At 33.1% G+C, this 26,526-nt stretch overlaps 1 protein-coding gene and 1 long non-coding RNA gene across 2 annotated transcripts in view; one reads left to right on the top strand and one right to left on the bottom strand.

Moving 5' to 3' along the window:
• Positions 1 to 26,526, bottom strand: part of NAALADL2 (N-acetylated alpha-linked acidic dipeptidase like 2) — a 948,145-nt gene that overhangs the window by 533,038 nt on the left and 388,581 nt on the right. The gene's annotated exons all lie outside the window — the stretch shown is intronic.
• LOC115837302 overlaps positions 12,020 to 26,526 on the top strand; it is a 35,371-nt gene continuing 20,864 nt past the window's right edge. The window contains exon 1 of the long non-coding RNA XR_004032348.1: positions 12,020 to 12,059. This is a non-coding gene — a long non-coding RNA (uncharacterized LOC115837302). The remainder of the gene's footprint in view (positions 12,060 to 26,526) is intronic.

The following is a 26,526-nucleotide window of genomic DNA, read 5'->3' as shown; positions in this document are numbered from 1 at the left end:
GAGACAGAAGCTTAAAGGAAACAAGATTGCAGAATGATCCCTGCCTCCTCCATCTACTGAAAGTTCTTCTTCATTAAGTGCTGCTGAGTTGTTGAATAAATGTAATAAACATTACTCAAACTTTCCTTACAAAAACCATTAATGTATCTGGTGACCCTTAAGGTAGCTAGGGTAGAGTTTGGTAGGGGTTGGAGGGCAGGCAACAGGTAGATAAGTGAGAATTTGAAGAAGATTTTTCATGTTTTCAAAGTTAGTTTATTTTTATTCAGATGATATTCTTTTTACTCCCTCCCTCTTCCTCTTTCTCCTTAAGGCATTTAAGAAAATTTAAAGGCTGTTACTGCGGTTTTAAAATTGTAAAAGCAGCTGATGTCACAGGATTTTCCAGTGATACAAAACACCTATATAGCTGTAGTCTCTTAAGTGTTCTTTAAGGCAGACAAAGAATTGAAAATTTTCTCTGACCAGCTTTATCAAGTAACAGAACAGTAAAGGATAGTTGTCTAGTAACCCCACTCATGCTGTAATCATCACATATTGATTTGGGTTAATTGTAGAAACATAAGTCAGGTTTTAGGGCTTTCTAATTAGTGAAGTATAGAAAAAAACTGTTCCAGTCATTTCATTTATTTATTCATTTGTAAAACATTAAATTTTTACTATGTGGTAGTATTTATTATATTATAAAATAATTCAAACATAAAATATTTTAAGGGGAATTTTAGGTAACTAATCATTCCTTAATCAAGTATAAAACATGATCCCTATATTAACTCATCTTGTAGAGATGCAAATAATATGTGTGAAATAATAACAAAACATGAGAATAGTTGAATTTTAAATAAAAGATCCAAGTCAGCTTAAATAGTTACGGAAGTCTTGAGAAGTGAATCTTAAAATAACTCATAAAGTATTTTGTTAAGTGACAGAGAAGAGATTGAGCATTCCAGATGGGAAATGAAATAGAAAATATTTGGGAAAGAAGAGTAGAAAAATATTCTTTATATAAACAAAATTGAAATATTCATAAGATACTTTGTATAAGCAATATTGAAATATTCACAAGAATAAATGAAGCCTTCTTGAAGGAATTTGAAAACTCAAATTCTAGAAAAAAATTTAATCACACACATTATGTATTGTATTTACATGAAGTCTGATAATGTTGGAGGCTTCTAAAGCATATAGGTGTTCAACTTGAAAATAACTCACTGGTACAGATACACAAAAGAGTTTGAGCATGTATATATACTGTCTTACTGAAAATCAGTTTTAATATTTTTTAAAATGTGAAGTTTATCAAATTGATCAATAAATTTGGATAAAGTGATAAACATAAAAATATACACATTGCAAAGGTGTTTTAGCCTATTATCTAAACAAATGATATGAAAAAGTGAGAGAGTTAATGGCTTACTTTAAGAATCTTATACATGAAAAATATTACTATAAGAGGCAATTAAACCTTAACTTGCAATAAAAAGTTTTAAGAATTTTCTAAGGAAAGTAACACGAAAATATATACCATGTAAAATTATTTAAAATTGGTTTATAAAGCTAGGATTATGGACGGAAGATAGTCTTAGAAAAGAAGTTCTAAAAAATAACTAAATATATTGAGTTAATTTAAATAAAATAAGTGACAATTACCAATCCATTATATATATATATATATATATATATATATACACACACATTTAAAGTTTGAATTATTTTAGTATTATATAAATTCTAAAGAAAAACAAAACTGAGATTTACTGCATCTCAAATGTTAATGTGCACATCAATGACCTGGGGAACTTATTAAAATGCAGATTCTAATGGAAGAGGGTTGGTGTGGGCCCAGAGCTCCCAGAGCTAATGAAGAGACATTTTTCTTCATCAATGTAAAGAAAACAGATTAAAATTTCTTGTTTTCATTTAAACCTATACACTGATGTAGCATCAGGATAAAAAGATTAAAAATGGTCAAAAACAAAAGTCAACAAAAGTGATTCAAAACTCCCTGTTTGGTGGGGAACAGACATCTATTCATTGTTTCAGCCAACATTTATGAAGGGCCTCCTATGTACTTCGCTAAGCTTTGATTATACACTGTGTGTTCATGTGGCGGAATGTATTTAAGCATATCAGGAACAGGAAAGAAAAATTTGAGTCTCTTAAACACAGGTTATTTTTCCATCTCATAGGAAGATTCTGAAGCAAGTGATCATAATTATTGAGTGGTAACAATATGTACTCCAAGCAGCATCTCCAATAGCTTTTGCTGAGATGCAACAACCTGCCTAATCTAATTCTCTCATTATCTCCTAGCAGGGTGCGATAGGATTTCTTCCAAACACAGTTTACTATGAATGTATGATGCAGTTGAGGAGGTTAATCACCAACTAACAACATTAAACCTTTTTTATGAGTATATTAATTTCTTCATAAAATCTTTAATGGTTTTATGGATTTTGGTAAGGGAAGGAGGGGCAGCGAACTGCCTTTACCTTGGTCTTTCCAAATAGACTTTTTATTTTAAAAAACTAGGACACATTTAAATCAAAGGTGTAAATGGAGGAAATGATTGAGGAAAAGGAAATCGACACAAAATTGAAGAACTAGAAAGAATAGAAACTTGGATAGCTAGTAGAATGGCAAGAAGAAACAGAAATTCCTTATCTTTTGAGTTCCAGGAAGATCAGATGCCTACCAAGAAATAAATAGACGAATGTGGGTGCTGTTTCCCAGGATCTTCTCTAAATCTAAGGGTATATTTAAAACTGTTTTTTTAAAATGGAGTGAAAGAAAAAGACAACTTTCCAGTTTATTTATTCCATCAAGAAAGAAAAGAGAAAATCCTATTCACACAATTTCTTAACATAAATTTGCATGGCATTTTTGCTTCTAAAATTCTAGCGAAGTGCTTATCTATTCAGTGAATAATTCCCATAGCCATATATTTTTCTTCAGTGAAGCCTGTAGTTTACATCTTTATTAATAATACACACACACACACACACACACACACACTAATATGCAAAGGATCTTATTCGGCGATTGTTGTAAAATTCAGAACCATTTTTTAAAAATCATGCTAGCCTTCCTGACATTATCACTCTAGATCATTCCTCCCACTTCAAATTTCAGGAAGAAATTAAATAGTATGTAATATCTACTGCCATAAAAAAAGCCCAGATGGTTTAAACTAGGAATTAAAGTATGTGGTTTTAAAGAGACATAATATATGATTTTATGCCTAGAATAAAATTCAAGCTACAGATTTACTATGTGTTTCAGACCGCATGGAGATTTAAAAAAAAAAAAAAACTCTTATGTTTTTAATTAAAGGTATATTTTCAACCAAAAGCATCAGCACTATACATGTGAATCCAAAATGAAAACTGTCATTAAAATCCACACTAAGGTGGCTTATCTTTCAGGCAGAATCACGAGCAGTAAATCCTTTCAGATGGTAGGATGGGTTTTCTTTTCCTAGAGCCGTTGCTAGAATATTTTAGTAATTTCAATAAGTACCTTGGCAATGATAAGGATAAATGTCTCCAGTTAGTCTAGATTAAATATCCACTTGCCCTAGGGTCCCATATAAAATGAATCCAAGTTTGAGAGTTCCTTTTGCATCTGACTTGTCACTGTCAGGCGCATTACTTGTAGGGAGTAAGTCTGGTGATCCATCTACTTCTTTGAACAAAATATAGCTCTAATTGCTCTGGTAGATTTGCACATGCTTGAAAATAAACTCTTCTGAAATGAAGGATACACAAAGTGAACGTTTGAAAGAGAAAAAAAAATGTATACTCACCTCATCTAGAATGTAGACCTATTACACCAAATAGCACAACAAAAATATAATCCTACTTTTAGGGAAGTTGCATTGTAATGCGATAGTCCTACAGGTAAGTATTTCATAAGTTTCTCTGGATACATAGATGGAATCACTACAACTTGGAATAAGAAAAAGCATGCATTTTCAAGTCCTGGATTCCAACTCTCTAAGTTCTGCCACTTATTAAACAGTGCAATTGCAATATAATTAACCACTGAGGCCCTCCCTCAGTTTACAGACCTGCACAGTGAACATAATGCTACCTACCTTAAAAATAGGTTTGTGGAAAGGAATGCATTTAAATCATATCACGTAAGTATGCCAACTGGTAGACTCCAAAGTCACTTTCTCACCAGAAAAGAACTTTTTATAAGGAACACTTTAAAAGCAAAAAAGGAAAAATAAAGAGCTGCAAATCATCCAAAAAGCTGACACACCATGGAAAAGTTTCTAATTTTAAAATCACTATGGTGAGTGTTTGCCTAATCAAACACTGGCTAAGATTCCTCTTGTTCTTTTGAACTTCAAATAACGTGGTTAGACGCGGCTACTCAGTTAACAAATAGGAAGCAGTTTTAGAGTGGAAAATAGATGTTAGGTTTGGCATTTCTCTCTGGTATATTAACTAGATGCAACTAGATGCATCCATTAAGTTATTAACTCATTTAACATATAATTTTTGAGACACACCTACTATGTATCAAGGACTGCATGGTGCTAAGAGCTGAAGATATAATAGTGGAGAAGAATGAACAACACCTCTTCCTTTATGGATTTATCATGTAGTAGGGAATTCATATACCAAATAATATCACACAAATGCTTTAAATTATTACTATTATTATTATTAATTTTTTTTTCACTTTGTCGCCCAGGCTGGAGTGCAGTGGCACAATCTCAGCTCACTGCAAGCTCCGCCTCCCAGGTTCACTCCATTCTCCTGCCTCAGCCTCCTGAGTAGGTGAGACTACACAAATGCATTAATTTATAAACTGAGATATTTATTAAGGAAAAGGGGACTATGCAGCATTTATGCAGGAGGCTTGAAATATTCTGTGGGATCAAGGAAGCATTGTCTAAGAAAGTAACAGTAAGTGATCTGTAGTTAGAACAGAATTTGAGTAGGAAAAGAATAGAAGAAAGATCCAAGTAAACTAGAATGATAAATGTTCTGAGATAGGAGGGTAAATGGTATATTTTAGAAGCTAAGAAGTGAAGTTATACAAGATGAATTATGCAATCTCAGATTATTTGAGGATTCATAAATAATTCTAAGCATTTTGGTCTGTATGATCAATAAAGACCAAATGGTCTACTCATAGAAAAATCCATTGAAGAGTTTTAAGTATGGCTTGATACAATAAGGTTTATGTTAAGAAAAGATAAATTTGGCTGTTGGATGAAGGTTATACTGGAAAATAAAAGACTACCAGATGAAGACACTTGTATCTCTGGATGTTTGGCCATTGAACTACATTAACAGATTGGTCACAATCCTTCGCTGTCCTGTATTGGTTTTTAGATCCACAGCATTACCATTACCTGGCAGCTTTCAGGAAGAAAAAAAATGAATAAATTAGGAACTAAGTATTTATGATAATCTCATGATACAGTTTATTGCTCGTTATCAGATACGTTAGTCAAAACATGAGCACTTGTTGACACAACAGAACTAAAATCTTAACAAACAAAAATTTTGGTATGTGGTACCCATATATGGGTAGTAAAGATATGTTGGCACTGTAGAAGTTTTTCTAGTAGTATAAGATAGCCAGAGTGCAATGGGGCTAGAAATAAAATGTGAAAATCAAAGGCCAATTCCAATTTTATTTAAACATATATTTGCCTATTAAAGACATACAAAAATTAAACCCAGACAATTTAATAAATATATTAAAATACATTGGCTTCAATATTTCTATACTCTTGGCCTCTGAATGAGCATATTGTAAGTTTCATTTTGTTCAATTATCAGTGGTTTTTGCTAGGAGTTGCCATAAGGATGTTGACAACATCTCTTGACTAGAATTAAGTCCAGCTGTTAATAGTTAGCATATTTTTTTGCCTCTGGAATTGAGAATGGGATTAGTTGGTATGGTGAAGTGAGTTGGTGAATAATGGGATTAGTCAAATTAGTTTGATTGCACTATTAAAAATGAAAGAAATGGATCTCATCTTAAAGAAAATCAAAAAAATAAGAATGTATATATTTACAGAAGTTCTATTTCTATCTACTACAATTATAAAGGTAGTAGTATAATTACAATTATTTGAAAGGTTTTCACATCTGCTTAGTGATTTTCACATGACTTGTGAAAATTACTTTCTTGCCATAAGCTGCTGAAAGCTATGGGATTAGAAATACATTTGCAGGCTGGGTGTGGTGGCCCACACCTGTAATCCCAGCACTTTGGGAGGCCTAGGTGGGCAGATCACAAGGTCAGGAGATCGAGACCATCCTGGCTAATATGGTGAAAACCAGTCTCTAGTAAAAATACAAAAAACTAGCCAGGCGCGGTGGCACATGCCTGTAGTCCCAGCTACTTGGGAGGCTGAGGCAGGCAAGAGAATCCTTTGAACCTGGGAGGTGGAGGTTGCAGTGAGCTGAGATCACGCGCTGCACTCCAGTGTGGCAACAGAGCGAGGCTTCCTCTCAAAAAAAAAAAAAAAAAAAAAAAAAAGTTTGCAAAGTGACAAAAGCCTTTTTAGAGCAAGAATTATTTTTTAATTGTACCACAAAGAGAAATGGCGACCTTCGGAGTTGAATAAACTCGGAAATGGATTGATTAATTCTGTTTAAATAATAGATGAAAAGTACTTTATCATAATTGTTTTTTTACTTCATGATGTTCTCATGTATACTTAGCTTATAGAAATTTGTTTAATAAATGTTAATATCTTCATTAGGGTAAAATTTTTATTAAAAATAGGCCGCTTTTTCATGTGGATATAGTTTTGTAGAAATTTATTGTTTATGACTGAAGAAAAAACATTAAAATGATTTATATCATGAAAGTGCCATGGTGGTGTAACTTCTGGTGGTTAATAAGGTTACGGTCATGAATTTTAGAAAAGGAAATAGTTTTAGGAGTTTTCTTACTATCATTATTATAAAGCTTAAACTTATTATAATTATTATATTAATAATAATAAAATGAGTACTAATTTTTTTTGTTGGATGCCTGGGTATAGATAGTACTTTGAATTTTCATGCATTACCTTATTTGATCTTTGCATTTTAGGGTTAGAAAATGTCAAAATTTTATATTGGTTAAATTTTGAGCTCTTACTAATATGCATAAAGACACCATATGGGCAAGAGGTACATATAAGACAAGTGTCCTCAAGACACTTGACTTCCATCTGGCTAAAAAGTGTCATAATATAGTGATTTTGTTACAAGGAGACAGTTTACTGCCATCTGCCCGTAAATGGTTGTTAAAAATACACAAATTTCTGATGTCTATGTCGTGAATGTTGCCCCATAAGGTATGAACTGCAAGGCCTGCCCAACTACAGAAAATGGTCCAGATGTGCATAAATGAAAAGGCCATGTGAGAGTTTAGTTTTCTGAAAATATATAAGAAAAAACAGTATTAATTTTTAAGAATCTTAAGATCATCCTAAAAACATTAAGAAAGTCACTTATTCTATATGAATATATATTCTTTATCAAGCTATTAGGATGGACGCTTTTAGAAATTGTCTGGGTTTACTTTTTGTATGTCTTTAATGGGCAAATATCTATTTAAATAAAATTGGAATTGGCCTTTGATTTTCACATTTTATTTCTACCTCCCATTGTACTCTGGCTATCTTATGATACTAGAAAAACTTCTACAGTGCCAACATATCTTTACTGCCACCAAAAATGCAGAGGTAACTTTAGTCAGTAAAAAGTACATGAGCACTGAAGAACAATTGAGATAATAAGGTGAAATAATGAGTCAGAAATAGCTGGTGTTTCACGTTATACCTCTCACAGTTCATGAGGGTTTACTTTGTAGTATTTGTCTTCCTGACAAGTTTTTTTCTCAATTAAGGGAATAATGCCTTTTTGTAAAGTATCTTCAGGAGCAGGAAAAGAATAACTATGTCAATAAAATGAAAATATAACTCTAAATATGTAAAAAATATGGGCCCAGTTCACCTACCCTTGCTTGAGACAAAGGGCTTCTGTTATCTTGAAGAGGTAGCTCACCTTCAATTCACTTACTGAACACTTTGTGGAAAATATTTTTTTTTTTTTTTTTTTTTTTTTTTTTGAGATGGAGTCTTGCTCTGTAGCCCAGGCTGGAGTACAGTGGCGCAATCTCGGCTCACTGCAAGCTCTGCCTCCCGGGTTCAGGCCATTCTCCTGCCTCAGCCCCCAGAGTAGCTGGGACTACAGGCGCCCACCACCACGCCTGGCTAATTTTTTGTACTTTTAGTAGAAACGGGGTTTCACCGTGTTAGCCAGGATGGTCTCGATCTCCTGACCTCATGATCCGCCTGCCTCGGCCTCCCAGAGTGCCAGGATTACAGGCGTGAGCCACCTCACCCGGCCGGAAAATATTGTTATATTAATTTTACAAAGGAATAAATGAACTTGTAGGTGAAGTAATTTTCTTAAGGTCATAGGTGGAGAAATGATTAAAGACCCAAAATGACTGATTCCAGAGTCCAAGCCATTGAGCACTAGGTTCCCTTTTCTCACTGGTTAATTTTGATAGGCTGGCTATCCTAAAAGGAAGAGGCAAACTGGGGCACGTTAAAACAAAATAAAGAAGTTCACATAGCTCACTAATGTTTTGAAATTTGACTATTTAGCTGCTGAATAGTCGACTGACATTGAAGTTTGAAATTTAAAGGACTGTCTATGTAATATATATTTATTTTACTGTCAGGTAGTTTTTTGTTGTAACGTGATATGGTTTGTTCAAATCTCCCCTTGAATTGTAATAATCCCCACGTGTCATGGGAGGAAGCCCTTGGGAGGTAATTATACTACGGACGTGGGGTTTTCCCGTGCTGTTCTCATGATAATGAATAAGTCTCGTGAGATCTCACTGTTTTATGAAAGGGCAGTTCCCCTGCACACACCTTCTTGCCTGCTGCCACAAAGACGTGTCTTGCTTCCCCTTCGCCATCTGCCTTGATTGTGAGGCCTCCCCAGCCACATGGAACTGTGAGTCAATTAAACCCCTTTTATAAATAAATTACCCAGTCTTTTCTTTATTAGCAGTATGAGAACAGATTAATACAAAATTATATGCTATTATTCATATTTTGTGAAACATTTCTACTTAACTGCATTAATCAAAAAAACAGTTTACTTAAAACATTGAAAAAAACAAAGAAATGTCTATTATTTAAGAAACTTAACAATTGTAATTTGTTAAAAAATTTAAAAACTCTAAAAGCAATGCATGTTCTTTTGTAAATTACTTTGAATAAACCAAAATGCAAAAAGGAGAAAATAATAAAAAACACCTATTTATCCATAATAGATGTATATCCAAAACAAAATGTGGTTAAAATATAATTTCTTCACACACACACACACACATGCACACACACACACGCACACACATATTCTTTATGAAATACTCTTACATTAGGGTGAAAAGAGAGAATAAATTGTCAATTTTTTTTCTATTTCCTTAAACAACAATTTGAGTTTTGCAAGTTTTACCTTTTTATTATCTTAAAATCAAAGAATTGAAGTATTTAAGTATTTAATTTCTAGTATTAAATTTAAGAATGTATAATATATAAACTTTGTTGATAATCTTTACTAAATGAATGAAGAATGGAAGATTCTAACATGGAAGGTAACCTAGAGTAGCAATTGAAAAATCCTTGGCATTGGTTTGGAATAAGACATTTTTATTATAATAGAACACTTTAAAATGAAATACTTATAGAAAGATAAATTACCTTGGTTACTTGCAAATATGCTACCAAATTAATATCTGGTGAATAAGGAAGGTCAATTTGTCATGTCTATAGGCATATGTGTGGAGATAAATTGTAAGAGAACATAAATACACAAATAACTGCAGCATTCTATCAAACACTTATATTGCAACCTACAATAAGCATTCATGTTCATATATATTCATAAACCTACAGGCAAATTATAAATAATGTTGCTTCCATGAAACCTAATGTTTTGCAATTAGAAATGAAACATATATTAAAACCATTAAATAGGACTCTAAAATTACATAACTTTGATTTTAAATGGACTAAATATTTAGTACATCAATGAAAAACACTCAAGATTAAATATAAATCGGATTTTGTTCCTTTTATCTTGATTTGTAATTTATCTGCATGTTATTATTGCCATTAATATGTTATTGCTATACTGCCATAATTATATTTACTTTTTCTACAACTATTTTAATCTTTGATTTTCCCTTCTATTAGAAAAGGTTATACTTGAAAGTAAAATATCAGTTCCTTTCCTTCAGTCAGATAAATAACCCAAGATAACAGATTAAATAACCTACAGCTTCAGGTTTTTGTGGACCTAGAATTATCTCATTTGATATGAGAAATGGGAAGTATATTATATGATTTTCAAATCTTTCCAAATATATTGTCTACATTAAAAAATAATAATTTAAACTATTTTGTGGGATAGAGAGGGCTGTACCTGGAATGACATATTATAGCATAAGTGAGGCTCTCAAACCTCATTATTTATCTGATGTCAAATGTAGCCGGTTCAATGCATCATACCTTTGTGTGATTGAATAAATTGCTTAAAGCCAATTTCGCATTAAGATGATAAACATGGCTATTAACAGAAATCAGGGTCTATGGTAATCAGATCCACTAAACGAATTAATCTTAACTCTGTCACAAAGATTCCTTGAGACCTACACAGTCCTCATTTTTATAATAAAGAATAATACTTACTTCACATAATTTTCTTGGAAGTTTAATACGATAAACTCATTTTCCTAACAAAATACCAACAAAATTGTCTTTGTTTCTTTTAAATAAAGATGATTGTTAGACAGATGCATTTCTGGAGCAGATTTTTTAAAAAGCATAGAATTTGCTGTAAGTTAAATGAAAATGTCCAACATCTTCTCTCCTACTGGAATGAATTGAATTAGTCCATCAATGTCTAAAAATGACAAATTCCTTAGTCTCTTAGGTCACAAAACCATCACTAATATGTGGTAACGTTCTGGGAGTCTTACTTTTTGTTTGGAAGTTTTCTTACCAGGGGCTAACGTGATCTAAAGAGAAGGGTGGATGGCTAGTGTGCAACATATACTAAACATACCTAATTAATTTTAAAAGGAATCAGGAAATACTATATAATTCATTAGATATTCTAGAATTTCTAAAAACAGACAGGGACAGCCATCTTTGGAAGTTTTTCCAGTATTTAATCAGTCTCGTTTTATAAGATTATTTATGGGTAATCTTAATATACTTTGCACAATTTAAGTGGCTGCTTTTTAATTTAATTTAATTTAATTTAATTCTTTTTGAGAGGAAGTCTCACTCTGTCACCCAGGCAGGAGTGCAGTGGCACGACCTTGGCTCACTGCAACCTCTGCCTCCCGAGTTCAAGTGATTGTCCTGCCTCAGCTTCCTGAGTAGCTGGGATTACAGGCGTGTGCCACCACGCCCGGCTAATTTTCGTATTTTTAGTAGAAATGGGGTTTCACCATCTTGGCCAGGCTGGTCTCGAGCTCCTGACCTCAAGTGATCCGCCCACCTCGGCCTGCCAAAGTGCTGGGATTACAGATGTGAGCCACCGCACCCGGCCTAAGTGCCTATTTTATAGTTAACTTTTGCAAAGATTGGAAAAGGTCCTAATTTTATAACCCACAAATACTCTTTCATGTGCATGAAGACTGCGCTTGACTTTCTTCTCAGGCTTTTTTTGTAACAGATTTAAAAACTCTCAGTTAAATAATTCACGTTTTCCTAATCCATCAATTGTTTTTAAATCTATTTCTAAATTTATTCTATCATTTTAAAATAGAGCAAACCAAACCAAACTTGATAATCTACCAATAAACAATGCTTGGGAAAAATTATTTTTCCACTTTTATATATCCTTTTCTTTCTCTTTCTAAGATTAACTCAGTAACTTTTGTTTTGTTTTTTGATATTGTTATGATTCTCATAGACTTTGCTGCTCTATTGCCAAGCTACTCATATCCCCGTTACTGTGAAACTTGGTGAAATTCCTCAGGGATTCTGAGAGATCAAAGCAGTAAGTAAATGTGCATGCCTATTCATTAAGAACTCCTTTATACATATATGGATTTTTAAAACGTGTTTTAATAAAAGTAAATACAGAATAAAAATCTAACCCTTAATCCCAAACATATTTCTTATAGGCCTATTTAGTGCAATAAAATAATCCTGTCATTTTCAATTCATTTACTGACAAACTATTTCTTTTTGTGAGGATTTTGTTGATAGCACAGTAAAATCAGTCCTATACTGGAAGAGGTTTACAGAGGCCCAGCAGGCACTTTTCACTTTTTCCATTAAACATTCCATATGCATCCATCAAGTCATTACAGTATTCCACATATCTGTCAACCTTTGCCAGGCTATCACACACAAGCATGCACCCTAAGACGATTCTTATGAAATATTCATAAACATTTTCAAGTTACAAATCCTTCTCATTCAAGATAAGATTTAATGGCAACATTTTCCCAGAGAAGTTAATGAGAACTCTTTGCTCATAATAAATGAGCTCCGATATACAATTGCCCTATGGTTTCACCAGCACTCTGGTTGGGAACAAATTCAACACCAATTCACATTCAGCATTCTTTTGTTTAGGTGCCTGAGGCTATGTCTCCCTGGCTGTCAGTAATCTGATAAAAATATAAAAAATCAGTCCGTTTGGATGAAGAATGATTTAACCGTAATGACCATATCCAACCTACTAGTTGATTTTTACCATACTCTACAGGGAGAATATCAAGTGATATTTTTCACCCCTTAAGTCAAGTTGGGCTTTGGACAGCTAAATTGGTGGGTCTGAATCCTCTGATTAGTATGCTTGATTGACTAAGGGCAGAAGTGGACTGAAACACTCTCCACATATATGAGAAATCTTGTCTAAATTGAAAGCATGTATTGTAACCACTCAATCAGCTCCCATGGGGGAAGCGAATAAGCTAAATTAATGCTAAAACGGTTAGAGGCATTTTCAGGCAGTTGTTGGGAATCCTGGCTGCTTTTTCCCCACACTTACTTATTTTGAAAAATTTTATTTTAAGGATTTTAATAGAAATGAAAAATATAGTCTGATAAATTCTCACATCTTTATTACCTGACTTCACCAGTTATTAATTTTCTTACATTTCCCTTATCTTTCTCTGTGTATCTTTCTCATTCTGAACCATGTGAAAGTAGTCTGAAAACATATTTGTTTGGTAGTAAAGAATCATGATTGAAGGCAAAATGGTGCTGATACTGAGAGAAGATATCTTAAAGATTTACTCATAAACACAAATATATTAACAAACTGTGAGGATCATGAAGAGCCCTAGGTTTGGAATAACAGCCCCAGCTCTCTGAAAAATAAATGTACAACATTGGATAAGACATTCAAACTCTCTGAGAAGTAGTTACTTACCACACAGCAGTGACCATCCTACTTATACAGGAATTGTTATGAGGATAAGGAGTGTTTACCTGAGAGTATGTATCTAAAAGTAAACTAGCGTTACACAGACAAAGTCGTGGCTCCGCATAGGACATTTTGGTCAAGGAATGATCCCGTACACAACAGCGGTCACGTAAGATTATAACGGAGCTGAAATTTTCCTATCAGCAAGTGACATCAGAGTGTCCTAACGTCGTGGTGCAGCATATTACTTACATGTTTGTGGTGCTGCTGCTGTCAACAAACCGACTGCCCTGCCAATTGTATAAAAGTATAGCACGTACAATTATGTACACACTTGATAATAATCAACTATATTAGTGGTTTGTGTATTTACTATACTATACATATTTTTGCTATTTTAGAGTGTGCTTCTCCTACATATATATAAAATAAATTTTGGTCAGGTGCTGTGGCTCACACCTGTAATCTCAGCATTTTGGGAGGCTGAGGGGAGTGGATTACTTGAGGCTAGGAGTTCAAGACCAGCCCGGTCAACATGGTAAAATCCCATCTCTACTGAAAATACAGAAAATACAAATATTAGTCAGGCACGGTGGCACACATCTGTAATCCTAGCTACTTGGGAGGCTGAGGCAAGAGGATCGCTTGAACCTGGGAGGCAGAGGTTGTAGTGAGCTGAGATCATGCCACTGCATTTCATCCTGGGTGACAGAGGGAGACTATCTCAAAAAAAAAAAAAAAATTAAAATAGTTAACTGTCAAACAACCTCAAGTCAGGTCTTTCAGGAGGCATTTCAGAAGAAGGTATTGTTATCATAGGAGATGACAGCTCCATGCATGTTACTGTCCCTGAAAAACTTCCAGTGGGACAAGACATGGAGGTGGAAGACAGTGATACTGATCCTGACCATGTGTAGGCCTTGGCTAATGTGTGTGTGTTTCTTAGTTTTTAACCAAAAAGTTTAAAAAATAAAAAAAAATAAAATTTTAAAAATAGAAAAGGGCTTCTATAGAACAAGGATATAAACAAAAATATTTTTGTCAGGTGTGCAATGTGTTTTAAGCTAAGTGTTAATTACAAGAGTTGAAAAGTTTAAAAAAGTAAAAAGTTTATAAAGTAAAAAAGCTATAGTAACATAAGATTTATTATTAAAAAGAAAAATATTTGTAAATAAATATACTGTAGTCTAGTTGTAAAGTGTTTATAAAGTCTACAGTAGTGTTTAATAAGGTCCTAGGCCTTCACATTCACCCACCACTCACTCACTGACACCTAGAGCAACTTCCAGTCCTGCAAGCTCTACTGATGATAAGTGCCCTATACAGGTATACCAGTTTTTCTTTTTTATCATATTTTTACTGTACTTTTTCTACGTTTAGAGATGTTTAGATACACAAATACTTACTGCTATATTATAATTGCCTGCAGTATTCAGTACAGCAATACTGTATTCTGAGAGCAATAGGCTACACCATATAGACTAGATACGCAGTAGGCTACACCATCTAAGTTTGTGTCAGTACACACCATGATACCAGCACAACAACAACAACGAAATCATCTAATGAGGCATTTCTGAGAATGTATCCCCTTTGTTAAGTGATGCATGCCTGTTTTATTCAAGTAACTATGTTTTAAAACATCTTCAGTGAAAGTAGAAACTGTTCCTTACCATGGCTACAAAACAATCACAATATAATAAATGTTTATTGAGCATTTACTAAAGGCTAGGTGATATGAAGACAACACTATCATACTGGTTTTACAAGGATGAAATGAAGTCTTGGAACGTTTAAAAAGTTTGACTACTGACTTACAGCAATTAAATAGTAGAGCTGGGACTCAAATCCCATATAATTGTTCAGATTCTCTACTCATGGGATGTGAGGTTGGAAATTCATTTTAAGTATAAACAAATGTACAGATGGAGACCTCTCGTGTACACATGATGCAAATGTACACATGAAGACCACTCATGTCAGAACTGTAAAGAATGTCTCTAGTTACCTCTTTTTGCCCTCACTCCCATCACCCCAGATATTATATTCTCACCCATTTTCCAATGTGAAGGATACTAAATCGGTATTATCCTGATATAAACTGTCTTTTTAAAAAGAAAAACTTTAGACAAAATAAATTTAACCGAGTTTATTTGAGCATAAAAGGATTTATGAGTCCCGCATTACTCAAAACTGAAGAAGGTTTGGGGAGCTCTGAGTTAGCAATGTGAACAGACAGTTTTTATAAAGCTGAATGCGGAGGTAAAAAAAAAAATAAATTACTTAATTGGCTACAACTAACCATTTGCCTTATTAGCGTATGCTCCTTATTTTTAAACTGGATTGGATCTACATGTTTTATAATCAATTAGAGCACACAATTTATAAAGCCACTCAAAACAAAGGAAAAATCCTACATATTTAGTGCGTCATAGTAAGAGTTTCTTAAAACCACAAGGAAAATACTTTTATATATGTTTTGCCTATAACCTTCTGTAGAAGGAACAGAAAACTTCTCAGTAAAGAAAGATTTGAAATAGCTACAACAATGCTTGCCTGGCTGTTATATTAATAGTATAATTGGAAGAAGGGCCAATTGAATTTTAATTGGTCAAATAGTACACTTTCTTTTTTTTTTTACTAGTTTTACTCTAAAGCTAAGAAAGCTTTGAACTTTTAAAATGTATAAAACCAATAATAAGGTTTGATAATAGCCAAAAGGTAAGACAAAGCAAAGTATCAAAAGTGTCCTTTTTAACAGAACAGGAATACAATATTGGATTATATCACAGGTGCTTTAATATCCATAATACCTTCACCAGGTTGTACTATTATTTAATTATAGATATGCTATTATTATTATAAACAAAGAAGTTATATTAAAACAATCATTAATGTGGGTATTAGAAAAATGTTAGGCAAGCATGGCTTGTTGGAACTATAAGAGTTATTCCTGAATTTCATTCTATGACTCATGTTTACATATGATGAAATTTACCCTACAACTTCCTGAAAATTATCTTTGTATAAGAATTATAAAAGAAGTTTAATAGGAGTATTTTATCTACTTATGAAGCCCAAGCACACTAGCTCTTCACTGAATGGTAGGGAATAGTCATTTTAGCAAGCTAACAAAGTAATGAGATTTAGATTGAAACAAAAGGGAAATTAGAACTAAATCTTGAAGAATAAATATAACTTTATCTGAAGGATTTTCTGGTGGTTCTTCCTTAATTATGAATATGAGGCAAAATTTAAGTCTTCTATTGTACTATATATATTTCTAGATTATATAATCTAACATTTCCTATTTTTTTAATAAGAAATTGATTTAAAATATAAAATTATTCCAATATTGATTAAAATTTTGTTTTATGTTTAAATTTAAATATTAGATGATTAAAATATTTAAATAATTAAGATATTAGATGGTTATAATATTCAAGCAACTATGAATTTATTAATTTAAGAAAATTCATAAGATATTTAAAATAAATGAGATTACTGGGTGTATTCTAAAATGCAATATGAGAGAAAATATACAAAATAAAATTACATAGACTTAATGAAATTTTGAAATGCAAATCTAGTAAACAAGAAGTAACTTTTTTACCTGCAATATAAAGGCTTTTTTAAACTACTCAATATTAAAACTACAAAAGCTTTATTCTTAACTATAATATATATGATCTATAAACCTATCCTAATAGTGTTTGCATAAATATAGCAAATATATATTTTCAGTTAAAAAACAATTTAATGAATATTTATGAGGATAATAAATTAACACATATTAGAAGTTACTTATTAAAATAATATTTTATTGAGTGTATATTGTTTTCAAAGTTCAATTGAAAATATTGTCTGTTTGTATAGATTTAAGTCTGTATAGCTTATTACAGGCTAATTTGTTATAAAAATAAGACTGATTGATTTCAAAACCACATATGTTGTGCAGATATAATTTTAATTACAAAAGTTTGAGGGAGAAGTATTTTTTTCCCAAACAGATATTAAATTTTCAATAATGTTTCCTTCCAAAAGTAATTTAATTCTGCCTCCACATATTTTATAGTAACAGATTAGTAAAATTCAAACTGCTGCCTAATGCTCCTTAGCAATGTGTTCTTAAGCAAGATAGTAATAATAATTAAGCAATATTTATCAAGACAGTCAGACAAAAAGAGAAAATGAGCGAGAACTTAGGGCCATATATATAGTGACTAATAATTAGACTTCAAGTTAATTCTTTTAAAACTCTATTGGTATAGAATTAAGGGTTTATTTATTTGTTTGTTTCTTAAGCACCCATCTTACCTATGAAATATCAATGCAGAAATGAAAGTAACTATGCTAAATCACAAAGTCAGTTTTAGGATATTGTAACCTGAAATACATAAGAAAATAATGAGCTAGAATTTCCATGTCATAAACATTCCTGAAATAAATCTAAACCTTGAAGTCCTGAGTTTTAACTTAAAACAAACAGAGCAGGGGTTCTACCATTTAGCAAATGACGAAACTTAGATTTTGAGTCCATAGAATGGTAACCACTCAGAAAATATAATCCAAGGAGAAAATATAGGTCTTGATAAAATCTTTCCGTATGATTAAATTAAATGTCAGCTGACTTTTGATGAATGTTTAGTATGCGCCAGGCATTGTATTGAGTACTTACATGTATTATATTATTTCAATTATTTTTTACAACTTTATGATGTAGGCCATTACATGATATTCACAATTTTGTGATACGGTTTTTGGGAACATACATGATATCTCAACTTTGGAAAATAAATTAAAATGTGTATTAGAATAAAACTATTCTATAAATGTAATATAGTTCTAATTTTTAAAAATATTGTGTTCCTAATATTATATAATTTCATCACCTTAATAAAAAGTATATGCATAAAAATAAACACTGAAGGATGTAAAAATCTAAAGCATGTACCATCTTGTTATGACATTATTTATATTTCTCCATAATTTAAAGTCAAGTTATATTTATTTTTAACATTAATTGCTTCATTTATTTATATCTGCTTTATTCCACAAAAACAATTTGAAGACTTCAATTTTTTTTCTGTTTAACTCCAAGATCAAATTATGCTACATGGCACCAACATAATCCTTAGTGCTGAATAACTCAAAGGTGCAATCTTGAGAGACTAATACTTTTTCTGTAATGGATTTGTTAAATAAGTATATTATTATCTTCAGTTTAGTTTTGCATGTTTGAGTGAGCTGTCACACTTCTCCTTCATTAAATTCATGCCCTTTCTCTTTAGAACCTCATACAGATATTAAGGGCTTCATATATAAAATATTTATTAAGAATTTATCATGCATGCATTTTCAGATTTAATCTTCACACAGCCTTATGAATTGAGAGTATTTTTGTCATCAGTGTAGAGATTCTGAAAACCAAAAAATAAAAAATAAGAAAAAACTTGTGTGACTTCAGTGGGGTTCAGTAATAATGAGTTAGAAGTTGAGCAGATAGCAATGCAGAAGATTGGAAGGGCTGTGAAGCTATCAACAGGAGGAAAAATGGACATTTTTAACCAGATACAGAGGAAGAGGGAAAAGCTAAAATGTGAAAGAAGAGGTCAGTATTACCACAAAGCACCATAGCAGACATTTATATTGATAAGTCCAAGTAATTGCCCAACAGTTTAGACCAAAATATGTCTAGAGCTTACTGTTTCAAATTTTAGAGTACTATATAATATATATGAAAATATTTCTGAAACGTGGATAGTTTTAGGGGGCGAACTGTATAGAAGGGATTAGCTGCTGTTTCTTTCCCTTCCTCCCTTCTTTTCTTCATCTCTCCATCACTGTTTTCTCTCCCTCTTCCTTGCTATCTTACTTTGCTTAATTTATGTTATAACATTTAATTAGGAAAAACAAGACACTCAGCACCTTTACTTAATATTGTTAACTTTGTATACATACATGGGGATTATGAATGCTAACTATATTACAATAAGAAATATGCAAAAATCAACCTTCTGATACATGATGCCATTTGCTATGATGTCGTAATTTTCAAATGGTTCAAAAGTATAATTAAATTATATTTTCATGTAGGCAAAACACATGCACGACTTCTAAATTATGCAGTCAATTCTTGACAGACTTTGAAGATTCGCAGACACACTTTTATTTGGTTTTAAGCCATGGAAAATACTTTAAAAACGGGAATAGAAGTTGAAACATTCAGTTATTCTTGCTCTAAATTTACTTTTTTAACGTTTGCTAAATTGCAGAATAATGACACAGTCAAAAGTCTTTATATTACAACCCATGTTTGAAGTCGTATCTCAACAAAAAATACCTTTTGTAGACATAGTAATATTTGGTTTAAATCATTTAAAAAATAATTTACTTCTGCCACTGGAAAATAGAAAGTAGTCTGATTTGAAAACAGCAGCAGATTTAGCTTTCAAAACATTAAACTATTATTTTCCAATTTTGTATTCTAGTGCTGACCATGTTTTCCATGACAAATGGAGCAGCTCTGGAGTCTTAGAATCATAAAAGATGGAGACATTTTTTTTTTTTGCAATTACTTCTGAGAATTAGGTAAGAAGTGCCTTATTAAATTATTCAGTAAACAAGCATGTTATTTTAAAGTACCAAGATAGTGTTTGCTTTTTATTTTTGTTCATAAAATGTCTTCAAAAATTGTGTTAATAAAAAAAGAGGCAAGTCTGCCTTCCTATACAGATCATATGTAAAAACATCATTCATGACACTGAATTAAAGATTTGTTTTCATGTAAAATATTCATAGAATGTCACTTAAAGAGATTTCTTCAGTTCATTCATACCAGGGAAAATTATGATGTATCAAAAGCTTCAATAGGAAAGGTGTCTTTCTCTTCTTTCCTATCTTTTTGGCCCCACTGCCACATTACATTAGGCCATATCAGTGCTCATACATATAGCTCATACACACACACACACACACACACACACACACTCACTCATACAACATGAATATTTTATCTGTAAAAATATTGATTTCCTTTTTTGTACCCATTGCATTAGGCACCCTATATCTTTAAGGCTAACTAATTAAATGCACTACAGATTTTATTTTTGGGAAACAAATAGAGTTCCACCAACTTCTACTACAAGAAAAGTAGACTAAATGTTGGTTTCTAATAATTAGAATAAATAAAACAATATTCTTTTGACCACAACTATCATTTGGATTGAACAAATGTTCTTAAGGGAAACAAAAAGAAGACTAGAACAAATGAAACTTTTAGTTCAGCAAATATCACAAGTATGCAAATGCTTCATGTAAAATAAGTTATCAAAATGTAATATTTCTCAGCATTAACTTTAGCTGCCAAAAGTAGAGGATTTCTTTTTTTTTTTTTTTTTAAGACGGAATCTTGCTCTGTCGCCCAGGCTGGAGTGCAGTGGTGCAATCTCTGCTCACTGCAAGCTCCGCCTCCCGGGTTCACGACATTCTCCTGCCTCAGCCTCTCCGAGTAGCTGGGACTACAGGCGCCCACCACCACGCCCAGCTAATTGTTTTTTGTATTTTTAGTAGAGACGGGGTTTCACCGTGGTCTCGATCTCCTGACCTCGTGATCCGCCCGCCTCGACCTCCCAAAGTGCTGGGATTACAAGCGTGAGTCACCGTGCCCGGCCGAGGATTTCTTATTGATCTTCCCATTGTCCATTCATTGACTATTGATTGTAAATCACCAATATATATATATAAATATTTTCTCACTAAACCTCTAACTCAATATTTTAAATGTAATTATTTTCTGGATTCGGCTGTGTTTGAAATTCAGAGTATCAGGTCTGCTTTTCTTTAAATAATGCTACTCCTCCCTAATTTGCAAGAAGCAATTTACTTGAAAGTACAAACAAATAACATCTCTCATTTCCTATCTCTCACTTTCCTCCAGGCTCTTTCCAAAGGCTTGTCTGTCTAAGCTTTATGGACTTAAGCAGTGCTGAAGTTATACACTGGCCCAATAAGGGACAACAATATGTAGATGTCAAGTCACATATCTAAAAGCCATTTGCCTATACTAGTTTCTACTTATATTAAAATATAAATCTTATCTGATGAATACATAGAAAATGTTTCATTTGTAGGAAACTACAAAATCATTTGGATGTCTGGCCCTTTAAAATTGTCATTATAAAGATAAAAAACTATATAAGACTAATGAAAAAACTAGCTAATATTGACCAATATCTTAGTATATTACAGAAAGTACTAGGTAGTGATGTATATTACTGCATTTATAAAAAAAGCAATAGAGTTTTTGGATTTTTTGTGTAATCTAATTATGCACACATGGATAATTAATCAAGATATATATTCATCTGCAATTTTACTGCACACAAAATTGACTTCTACAGGAAAGGGGGCTGATACGTACTGTGGATTTAGACAACAGCCCAACCTCCATGTTTCAGAGGGATTTACTTGTTTTCTAGTTGTCTTGTAGTACACAGTAACTTTTTGTTATTATTGCTTCTGGTAGAAAGGGCCCTAAGTAGAAAGTCAAATGCTTTTATTGAATTTTATAAAATTAATTTCCATACTAGAGTGCTATTCTGCAGTTTGGGATTTTGTGAGGGTCTTGGTATCTGTTTTACTATGTGTCAGGTTGTCACTGAGAGAAATATGAGTACATTGTGACAAATTAATGTTTTGTCTGAAAGTTTAAATATTTAAAGCACTCTCCCATAAAATAAGCTGTTATAAATACATAACTAAAATGAACCTAAAGCCTTTCCTCTAAGGCTTCAACTTAAGGAAACTAGTACAACTATATCTGGGGAACTTGGTTGACTCTTTTTCTGCAGCAAGATGTGGATTTCACAAGATGTGGATTTCACAGCACACATCAGAAAGCCATTTGCAGTTCATAGTTCCTACACTGCAATGTTGGGATTTTCTCATCAGTCTCTTCCTAGAGATTAAATTACATACATTCTCAGTATTTATGATCAAACTAATGAGATCTCCTCCTTCATGACTGCAGATTATTTTTCTCCTCATTTCAAGAGATAATCTAATAATTTAATATCGTAATTATGCTTCCCCTTTGCCCTCCCTAAATCAGATGTAGAGATTCCCTCCCGAATTCATTTTTAAACTCTGATTTAGTAACTACTGCACAGCCAAAATAAAATGAACTTCTACTCATTCAGCTGCATGTTCCCAGACTAAATGTTCATTTAGAATCATGACTAACTGTTGATTCATAAAAAAGTCTGTTGGTTTTCTGCCTTTTTCAACCCAGCTGAATTACATTTTACCTCATTTCTGAATTTTAGCTCCAGAATATATTTGATGGACAGTTGAAGCAAATTTGGCTGTAATCATTCTGTATAACTATGTTTAATACATGCTTCCTTTTTCTTACCAATGGAATGTATATTAACAGATACAGCAGCAATGAGTTCCCCCAAATCTCTGGGACACTCCACAGAAAACAGAAGGATGGCTAGAATGGAAATTACAAGGTTGCAGAGAGGACATCCTGTCTTCTCTTTCTAGAAGACAATGCCAAGTTTGTGGCAAGGCTCTGTCTCGAGGGGCATTCTACACAGAAATTTTTGTTAAATTTATTTAATAGGCCTAGAAGGAAAATTATCAGGGAAAATGATATCAGGATCTTTATAACTGTGCCCTATTTCAGATAAACCACTAACTCACTACTTTGTAGATATGGTCAAAGGGTTTTATAATGTAAATATTATCGGTAGCAAATACAAAGAAACTTGCTTTGTTTTAATCCATTATATAGCGGTGAAGATTTTGAGTATTTGACCTCTGAGCACAGTTTGAATTTTTTTTTTTTTTTTGATGGAGTTTCATTCTATCATCCAGGCTGGAGTGCACTGGTGAAATCTTGGCTCACTACAACCTCCGCCTCCTGGGTTCAAGTGATGCTGGTGCCTCATTCCCCCTAGTAGCTGTCATTATAGGCACGTGCCACCACACCCAGCTAATGTTTGTATTTTTGGTAGAGACAGGGTTTTGCCATGTTGGCCAGGCTGGTCTTGAACTCCTGGGCTTACGTGATCCAAAGGTGGTGGCATTACAGGTGTGAGCCACCATGACCGGCCGGGTTAGAAAAAAATTATAATTGCTATATTTTAACTTGAATTTTCAAAAGCTTGTTTCTGTATACAAAATAAATACACAACAATTATAGAACATTTAGAAATGCAAAAAAATAAAGGAAAAGTAGAAATTATCCATAATTCTATCTAACCAGTATATAATTGGCCCCTACCACACACATTTTTGTCACTGGTAGGTTGAACAAGCAAGATTCATGTAACGTACCAAAAGCAATAGAACTTTCTTTCCCATTACTCTTTTAAAAATATCCATAGAGGTTCATTTTTCCTCAAACACCTACATAAAAAGTTGGACTGTCCCACTCTTCCTCTGACTATTGCTAATAATAAAAGTCCTATAATTGATTTGAGTTAGCAGAGTCTTAAATAAGTAATTAGATTTCCTAGTCTCATCATGATCAAAATTCTACTCTTGATTTAAAATTGTATCTTCTTGCCCCTCCACCAGCTCAGGTCTGCTTTTAGAGAAAGGGGTGTGGTCTGCTATTTCCTTCCCCATGTATTAACTATACTCTTACCTATCTGTTGTTGGAGAAGGCTTAGAAATTAGAGGTTCAGTGGGTAGGATTTTTCTTATGTTACTGTGCTTGTCCTATGGAAGCTTCACACGTTCCAGGGCTCACAGATGTTTAAAGCTGCCTTTGGATCTCCTGGGCATTTGTGAATTAACTGAAGCAGTACCTACTGCAATTTACTTGATCTAGGCAAATGCCACTTTACTCTGGCTGGTCACTGCCTAATGAGTCACCATTACAAGTGGCAATTTCAGTACAGGCGTGAAGGCAGACCTCACTGGCTCTCTGTCGTATGTGCTTATGACTGACCCATGGGAAACGCATGTATAATTTTCTGCTCCCTAGTCACGGGATGCAGGCCAATGTCAACACAGATAATTTATTTTTGTATTTGTTTATTAAATGCTTAGTGAACCCATCTCTTACCTTTAGGCTTCTCAGATAAAATCAGACACCATTCTATCGTGTCCCTCACATTGCAGGGGACATACATTAAGCCCTCCATGTGGTTCCACTGAAGCCCCAGTCACCAGGCATGCAGTTGAACCTACCATAAATCTCTCCAAAATTCCTCTTCATAAAATCCTCTCCCCACAATCTCCAAACCTTTTCTATCTGAGTGATAGGTTTAATAGTCTAACCTATTTTTAATTATTTCCTTTAAAATATTGATGCTTGGTAGCTAACTTTGAAATGTTCACTTTTTTTTTATCATGGAATCCTAGCTAAAAATTCTAATTTAACCTCTTAATTATCTCTCTATCTATTGATGTATTCTAGTTCCCCCTACTCCACCCCACACAAGCAAGTATACATACACATTCAAGACTTGGGATCTGAAATGAGACTGCCTGGGTTGAAAGCCTGATTGTTTCTTTTTTTTTTTTTTTGAGACGGAGTCTTGCCCTCTGTCGCCGAGGCTGGAGTGCAGTGGCGCGATCTCAGCTCACCGCAAGCTCCGCCTCCTGGGTTCAAGGGATTCTCCTGCCTCAGCCTCCAGAGTAGCTAGGACTACAGGCGCCCGCCACCACACCTAGCTAAGTTTTTGTATTTTTAGTAGAGACGGGTTTCACCATGTTGGCCAGGATGGTCTCGATCTCCTGACCTCGTGATCCGCCCACCTCGGCCTCCCAAAGTGCTGGAATTACAGGCGTGAGCCACCCCGCCCGGCCCGATTGTTTCATTTAACTAGCTCTTTGTCTTTGAGCCAGTCACTTTTCTTTTTGTGTCTTACTCCATTTATAATCTGAAGATAATAATAGTCCCTACCTCAACAATATGATTATTTTGAAGATTAATATAATACATTTTTAAAAGGCTTAGAAAATTATCTAGCACATGACATTAATAATGTTACCTTCATAGGCAATAATAAAATCATTAGTATTATAATTATTATAAATGTTCTCTTGATCGCTTTTTTGATTTATGAGGATTTTTACATGTCATTAAATATTCTCCTTTACATCGAATTGTTATACCATATTCAGCTGCATAAAGGCAGAATGATTTTCAAATACTAAATTGGATGTATATATCATTTCTAATATTTTGTCACATCATTGGTCATTACTATGTTTATCACCTTTGTGTGCCACCCCCACCCTGACCCCAACCTTAGAATACATTGATTGAACAGGAATTTCTGGGTCAAAATATGATTATTTTAAGGCATTTAATACATATTAAAAATTATCCAGCAAAAATTAGCATCACTGTATATTCTGTTTTCAAGAGTATCTTAAAATTCTGGCCTGTCTAATCTACTATTAAATACTGATTTAAGGATAACAGTATTATTGGAAGATAATAAAAAAAACAGACATAGGATGTTCTCTAGTTTCCTAATAGAGTGTGCCAAGAGATTCCTGGAAATGTTTTTGGACCTGGGAGTTAGAAAGCTCATTTAAGGTTGAATGAAGAGAAATCCAATATATCTTCAGAACCAGAAAGTTTTGCTGACATAACTATACTAATCTTTTTTTTTTTTAATAGAAAAAGGAAATGAAGTGAGAATGAGCAGTAGTGGCTAACTATTGTGGTGATTCATCATCAGAAACTTAGACTGAACTACTTTAATTATGTAAGTGTATCTGTGGATGACTGTTAATAAACTTCCATTCAAATAAAATAAATAAAAATTCTGCTACTCTTAGCGTATTATAGTTTAATTAAAATCCTGATCACAGTTAGTAACTGTAGTTATATAGTTGACAAAATAATCACTAGAGGGTGTAAATCATCTAGATACTTGTCTAACATAGAGAACATGATAATTAGTCCATTTGATAATAGATTAGAAGTTTCACATATGTCATAAGATGAAGACACTGTGGTTCTCATTTTTTACTATTCCAGATAGGTATCATTATGAAGAGTATGCCAATTTTATTAAGGTCCCACAAACTCAATGTTATCTGACTTAAGGTATTT

This window comes from Nomascus leucogenys, chromosome 11 (genome assembly GCF_006542625.1).
Source record: "Nomascus leucogenys isolate Asia chromosome 11, Asia_NLE_v1, whole genome shotgun sequence".
NCBI lineage: Eukaryota > Metazoa > Chordata > Mammalia > Primates > Hylobatidae > Nomascus > Nomascus leucogenys.
Note: the sequence above shows the minus strand (reverse complement) of the source record. Positions and strands in the feature narration are given on the sequence as shown.